Source organism: Myxocyprinus asiaticus, chromosome 19 (genome assembly GCF_019703515.2).
Source record: "Myxocyprinus asiaticus isolate MX2 ecotype Aquarium Trade chromosome 19, UBuf_Myxa_2, whole genome shotgun sequence".
Taxonomy (NCBI): domain Eukaryota; kingdom Metazoa; phylum Chordata; class Actinopteri; order Cypriniformes; family Catostomidae; genus Myxocyprinus; species Myxocyprinus asiaticus.
Window position 1 is genome coordinate 31,040,273 of NC_059362.1, and position 8,467 is coordinate 31,048,739.

An 8,467-nucleotide genomic window follows, 5' to 3' on the forward strand; every position below is an offset into this window, starting at 1 on the left:
CGTGTTTTTCCTAGCTGTACCAATGTAGTCGCGAGTTCAGATACCAAATTGAGCCGCTTTTTTTTTAGATATGCAGCCAATAACCTACAAACAAGGAAGTTTGAAATAATGCCTAAACTAAAGGCTCTGCTATCTAAATTCAGCTGGCTCGATAAATGTGTTAACGGACAATGATAATGGCCTACTCGGACAACAAATTGCCTCCTAGAGCTGGCAGAAAATACTCAAAAGAGACACAAGCCACATGTGTACATCTATAAATCACAAATAATATAATATTGAGCAGCAGCTTTTTGAATGATTGGCTAGAGGAGGAGCTGTTGATCAAGTGCTTGTGGACCAGTAGGGACGCAAAATGCCCCCTGATTTACATGAAACTCTACTCACAAGTTTTGGAAAATCAATCGCAGAACTTGGAAACAAAAGCAAAGAAAAATACAGCGTAAGCGTACAAAAATGAAAATATGAGCAAAATTGTCAGAGAGCACAAAAAACAGTAATATAAAGGAAAACATTATTTAGTTTGCAATTCTGATGACTTTGCTTTATTTTTTCTTTTGTTTTGTTTTTGCAGCATATTTTAAATGTGTTTATATATTTTTTATTCATGCTTGTTATTTTTTGATCTGTGCTTATTATTTTGATCTGCGCTTTTTATTTATTTTTGCGCTTATAATTTTTTTATCTGCACTTACTATTTTTTGATTCACGCTTATTATTTTGATTCACGCTTATTATGTTTGGATCTGTGACAGCAATACTTTTGACAGGATTTTGATCCCATAGAATAGCTCTAATCCAATATTAGCCTGTTGTATATTCCCATATAGAACCATCTAACTAGCCTACTTTCCAAAACAAAGTTCCAGAGAAGTTTGTCTCTAAGAGTAGCTCTATGGGCAATATGTGCTCTGCTAAAATTCGTGCTCTGATTTTCAAAATGCTATGCAATGTGATTCTTATCTCTTCATAAGCTTTCCACCTTATTTTGTCATGTTGACAATCCAAAGAAGACACTTTGAACTGATTTGAAATTACTCAAACATACAAGAGGCCCACCTCATCAAAACACTCATGATATCTGATCTATGTTTGTACAAATGACCTTTGTTCATGTTCTGGAACAACCAGGTATTGTACAATAAGTGCATGAATCAGCTTTGAGTTTAAGAATTCAAAATGTAAGTTTTTGTATAATATTTCTATTTATATAAATTCACAGCTGAATGGACCCCAGATCTGTTAACTACCTCCCACTTTTATAAATGATTCTTGTGCATGTAAGGATTCTCGTGCAATGTGTTTGAGTTCAAAAGCACATACAGTTTAAACAAATATTGACAGATATACTGTAAATGTACCTCAGACACATAGGGGGCAATGGTCTTTTATGGTCACTCCATTTGAGAGCGCAAATATCTCTAGACCATTTTGAGTCCATAGACTAACTCTTACCACAGGAAAACAATTTTCACAAAGTGTACTGTATATATGACAAAAATGTACAGTATACGTAACATGTGCAAAATACAATAGTTTTAAAATTGATGATCAACATATAAAACAAACCCCAAAAGCTATTGTAATCATGACCAGTTTTTAAATATCCTTACTGTTCTACTAAAGTTCATTAAAAGCTCTATAAAAAGGATCTGAAAAATCTCATAACAAATTACCAATTAATAACAATTAGTAAAAACTGTTGTAAATTCGAATTAATTTCTAAAACATTTGAGAGCAAAAACAAAAGTTTTTTTTTCCAGTTAACACTGACATGAGTAAAAAACAAAAAGAAGAAAAAAAAAAAGAAAAAAAACTGCTTTTTAAATAATTTATTATTAATAATAAAAACCCTAAGCTAACTTTTCTAAAAGCTATAAGCTAATTTTTCAAGTGGCATCTTAACAATTTAGTTTAGTTAAGGTTTATATATTTTGAAAGTTTACCACAATGTCCTAGTTTTTAATGCTGGTTTAGACTAGCTTTCATATTTGTTCATAGGGGGGATCTGCTTTTTTTTTAATTTTTTTTTTTTAAGTTTAACAAAAACAAACAGTAGATGATGATTCTTGTGTTTGATTAATTGATTTTTGTCTGTTTATTTGGCATTAAAACAACCAACAATTAGATTGGTGCTGTCAATATCATCCTTCATCATGCTTTAGAAATTTCCAGTGGCTTAACTCATGCATTATTTGCACTCAATGTTACTCTGATAGAAGAAAGCATTTAAAATTAAATTCAAATGAAGTAATTATTAGGTTTGTCAAATATATAGTTGCTCCAAAATCCAGTTGGGTCAAAATTATTTCTACTGTATATGTTATCATTAAGGTGGGGACCAAATCAGTGTCAGGATCTTTTCACTTTTTATGAGCTTTTCTTATGTACTTTCTGCCTTACCTAGGAAAGTCTTTGAATTCTGAATAACAGACAATAAAAAGTACTGCTCTGTTTTTTTTGTTTTATATCACATGTTTGTAATTTGTAAATTAATAAACAATATGTTGTACAGGGAATTTAAAGATATGTCAGATTCAGTTTGTAATGGCACTAGTGTGTGGATGCAGTGATGGTTGGGTGTTGATTGCATGTTTTGGGCATGTAAACTGTGTGTTTTGCATAGCATTAGCATGTCCACAATGCACAAATATGTAAAGTAATTCCCACTCCCATTATAGAAACCATTATACTCTATGTACTTCAGCTTTGCACAAACCAAAGTGTCTAACAAATGCTAAATTGAGAGTGAATGTTTTCAGCCAAAGCCTTAAAGGGATAGTTCACCCAAAAATTAAAATTCTCTCATCATTTAATCATCCTCATGCCATATCAGATGTTGATGACTTTCTTTCTTCTGCAGAACACGGAAGAAAGATTTTAGAAGAACTTCTCAGTTCTTTAGGTCCATACAATGCAAATTAATGGTGACTAAAACTTTGAAGCTCCAAAAAGCACATAAACAGATGAGAACAGATATAACCCCTTTTCCACTGTACATCTTGCCATTGCAGTCTCTGGGCGAGATCATGATTTCAAGCTTGATTACACTTCCTAGTGCTTGACGCATGCACAGAGTGCCTGATGATGCAAGGAAGTATAATCGAGCTTGAAATCATGATCGCCAAGGTGACTAATAGTTTTATAGATTTTAAGTGAAAAGGGAGTTACCTGTTTTCTTCCTGTTTTCATGCAAAACTGATTGGATCACTTCAGAAGACATGAATTAAACCACTGGAATCTTATAGATTACTTTTATACTGCTTTAATGTGCTTTTTGGCACTTTAAAGTTTTGATTACTATTCACTTGCATTGTATGGACCTACAGAGCTGAGATATTCTTCTAAAAATCTTTATGTTCCGCAGAAAAAAGAAAGTCATACACATCTGGGATGGCATGAGAGTGAGAAAATGATGAGAGAATTCTCATTTTTGGGTGAACTATCCCTTTAATAATAACATTTCAAAGGGACTGGCAGACTGATAGGCTGTCTAGAATGCCACAAACACAGACAAGTGGAGTGATACAAACGGTGAAGCATTACAGTGCTGTTACTAAATATCCGCAGGCACGATAAGAAAAATTCAGAATCATGAATTGGTTTCATGAACTCAGACCAACCGAGGACTGATTCTAAAAAAATAACTAATCAACCACTCAAATAAAATGTATATTATGATTATGATCACAAACACATCTTTTGATGTAACAGTAACTGAGAATTGGGATGACCCAATTGTATCACATTTAATTCATGTAAAGGACTTTGATTACAATTGATTACAATTAAAAGATAGGCCTGAAAAAAGTCCATCAGTATTCAAGTCCTGGTGATATCACAGACCCAGAACACATCTATCATGAAGGACTTTTCCAGCACAAAACCAATATCTTGTTCAGTTAGAAGATATAGTGTATTATGTATTCCCATAGGTAAGCAGAACACCTTTCAATCTATAGCTCAACTAAGACAAAAGATAAGCTCATCAATGCAGGAACGAAGGTTGGATCCAACTAAAATGTAAAGATCAAAGTCTTGCAGCCTGAACAAATTTGTCTGCAAAAAAATACATGTATGCTATCCAACAATGGAGTCAGGAAGTGTTAAAGCAAATGTAGTATTTATTATGTATGTGTGTATTTTTGTGAATAAGTCTGAAAATGAATCCTTTGTTATAAAGAATATTGTATTAAATCTCATACCTTAAGGTTTGCATGATTCATTCCTTTTGCTCTTTACCATTTCAGATTAGTAGAATCATATTTACATTATTGCATTAACACTGATTATGTTTGTGTGTTTAATTTATGTGAGTATGTGCTTGTGGGAATGCACAATATACCACATCCCAGAATACAACGTCCCATAACTGTTAAAGCGTCAACACTTTTCAGAAACCAGTAATCAGCAAGTGTTGATAAAGTGGTGTATTATGCATCTCAAATGCAATACACTGGTCATGTCCTGAACAATATAGTGAAACCTCTTGTAGCTTGGATAATGGGAATAATATCTAGAGATTTATGCACATGAATGGAATCAGTTTATACTGGTGATTTTAATCAAATTTATTCACTTTGTTATATTGTTATAATTTGTCTTATTCCTTATTTTGTATTTTGTGTTATTTTACTTTGAAAACACATTTACAAACAATATAGACCAACAGACCAGTGCCAAATGGTTCAAATTATAAATAATATAAACATAAAACAGTATTTTGTATATTAGTATCTCATTATAACTGTTAAATGAACGTTTACTATAAAAGTTTATCTTTTCTCCATTTTAATAAAATCACCTAATAAAGCCTACCATTTATTTCTATCAAGAGGTCTTTAATATATGGGCTATTTGATTAGATAATAGTTATCACAGCTGCACAACCGTCTATGTCTGATACTGTCATCACATACAGAGCAAGTACAGTATCTGCCTTATACTGTAATGTGGACAAATTCACACATTTTCTAACAGCTATGGTGTCTGGTACAGAGACTGATAAAAGTGTGTGTATGTGTGGTAAATAAGGCAATGAGCGGATCTGTCTGTCTGTGTGTGTGTGTCCACATACATGCCTCTATGCAGGGATATGTAGTGTAATATATATCTCACATTACACAAAATCAGTGTTGTGTGTTCATTAATAATTAGGAACACAATAAATTTGGTTAACACAATGATTATTTATGACAACATTTAAGGTCTTAGACTTTATCAACAGTGTAAAACAAAATTATAATGAAATAGAAACAAAATTGTTTAATTATCCAGCTGAAATTAAGAAAGATTTTTCTATGCATTATGTTCATAAAATAGCCTTTTTTAAATTTACACAAAATTATATATTTTAATTAGAGGTAAGGGCCACATTACTTTACATATTTGTGCATGGTGTTTTCACATTCTTGTTATGCATTAAAAAGGACAGATGGGCCACACCTGTAGTGTCCGACATCTCTTTTAATCACCTCAAAACAGTTCTGATGTGCAGTACATCTACAGTAAATTTGGTTTCATACCAAAAGGACATCATGCAAAGCAATTAAAACTACACAAAATAATAGCAACTGAAGCACAAGTCCAAGATCCAAGATTTTAAACAAGTATTCATGATATAACGGGGTTGCTGTATGCTTTCCTTTTACCAACAATAGTTTCTTTGCTTCGTTTTTGGTAAATAACAAAGAATTTTGTCTTTTATTTCCACCTTTTTTTTTAATAAATATTAAAGAAAGGATGAGCTAAACTTTCAAACCTGTTGAGATTATTGACATTTTAAATTTGTACAACTAAATTTTGAGCTTTGACTGGAGCTAATTTTATTGACTACTACTATTGATTACTGCACTTTTCAACTTCAATAAATATAATAATTTAATAATGAATGATAATATACAGTAACAGTTAATAAAAGATAATAGTGGGGACCTGGGTAGCTCAGCGAGTATTGACGCTGACTACCACCCTTGGAGTTGCGAGTTCGAATCCAGGGTGTGCTGAGTGACTCCAGCCAAGTCTCCTAAGCAACCAAATTGCCCTGTTTGCTAGGGAGAGTAGAGTCACATGGGGTAACCTCCTTGTGGTTGCGATTAGTGGTTCTCGCTCTCATGGGTTGCGTGGTAAGTTGCACGTGGATTGCAGAGAGTAGCATGAGCCTCCACATGCTGGGAGTCTCCACGGTGTCATGCACAACGAGCCACGTGATATGATGCGTGGATTGACTGTCTCAGAAGCAGAGGTAATTGAGACTTATCCTCTGCCCCCTGGATTGAGGAGTAACCGCACCACCACGAGGACCTAATAAGTAGTGGGAATTGGGCATTCCAAATTGGGGAGAAAAAGGGGATAAATATATATATATATATATATATATATATATATATATATATATATATAAGATAATAGTATAATAACAATACATAGTTTTTTCTTTACTCTGCAAACTCAAAAAATTAAAAAATGTACCAATACCGCAAAAAAGTAATCCACTACAAAGTACCAATTACTTCTATGTAATTGTAATCAGACTACTTTACAAATTATTTGAGTGAAAATGTAATCACATTACTAAATCCTTTTAAGTTACTATCTAAAATACTTTTCACAATATTTTTTTTTTTTTTTTTTTTTTTTAAATCAACAAATTCAAATAGTGTCTAGTATATTTCCTGGTTGCTCATTGTCGCTCATACCATTCATACACAGCAGCACCACACATTTCTCCTTAACAATAACACATTAGGTGGCATACACCCTTCAGCTGTCACAGAAACACAAACAGACATACATATTAACATAATTCATGTTTTAAATTCTACAGTTAAGTTACACTACTTATGACTTAAAAAGTTATTAAATTACAATGACTAATTACTTTATAATCATATAACACTCAACACTGTTGAGGGTATGTGAGTTTAAAGAGGGATTTGTGTTTGTGTGGCCCAGCCACTGGCCGAAGTCATAGGATGTTTGTCTCTGAGCAATGGGCAAGACACTGAAACTGCAATGCTTTTACAGACAAGGAGGATATTTATCTTTTAAAGAGGAGCCATTGTCTTTCTTGTCTTCAAAACAGTTGTTTAAAAACTTACATTGACATAACATGAACATGATGCATTCCTCCAAAAGCACACAATCAGACCATGACAGTTGTGATCACACACTTCTATAAAGTAAAACATGTCCTATATGATGTTCTATATCAAATTATGTTTCTAATGTTGCTTTATTTAGGGACCAATTCTAGCACATTTTGGTTGAACGACCCTCCATGAACATTAAAGTAAACAGGACTAAGGGGCAAAAGGTTTAATCATTTATTCTCATCTCATTATGAGTCTAGCCTTTTTGGCAATGATGTCAAAATAATAATAATAATAATAATAAAAAATGCAGAAAAAGCACATTGCTGTAGATAGCAAGAAATCCAGTCAAGCATTATCAGAATGTCAAAATGAAATGCAAAGAATATTAAAATAAAATGCAACCAAAATAAATTTGTTTGTGCAGATTTACTATGGTATCAGTTTTACTAACTAAGATTAGCTTTATGACCTAGTCTGGTTTTTTTGGATACCTTGTCCTGCTTTTTATCTTCTTGTACTACCTGTCATTAGATGACATCACAGAAAGAGCTGGAAGGTTTTTGTTCTACAGTGATGCTACCTATTTTTAAAGCAGGTTGTACATATTTTAAAATTATTCATGTATTCTTATTTAAAAAGTTAGACTTCAGTCATGCAATTTGATAGTAATTGTATTAGTTCATACAAAATTTGGGAACACTTTACAATATGGTTTTAAACTTTAACGTTAGTTAATGTAATAGTTAACACAAACTTACAATGAACAATTGTATAGTATTTATTTATCTTTTTATTTATTTTTATTTTTTTTTTATTTTTTTTTACATATACCAATACAGTAGACCTATAGTTAAAATGAACCAAGATTATAAAAATATTGGTAAAACATTACAATAAGGTTGCATTCATTAACCTTAGATTACTTAATAGTTAACATGAACTAACACTGAACAATACTTTTTCAGCATTTATGTATATCATATAAAAAATTAAAACAACGAACTAGTAAAAACAATATGTTGTCTGTAAATTCAACAGGGGTTTGTATTAAATGAAAATGCATATACAGTATCTAACTCTCATTTTAAACAAGCAAATATACAAAATTAGGCAATAAAATAACAGATATTCCAAATCAAGTGTCCTCCCAAAAATGCCTTTTCTTCCAACCGTCTATCTTTTCATTTGAAAGCCCACTCACTCATTGTATGAAACTAGTTGCCTTTATCCTGCCACAGAGGCGCAAGATATGAACTTTGGAGTGGGGATTATATTCTTTGTGACTGCCATATCTCCTCCCATTTCTACATGACCTTCCATAATATATAAGGCCATTGGCAGCAGTAATACAGCAGATCCCAGCTAATTCACGT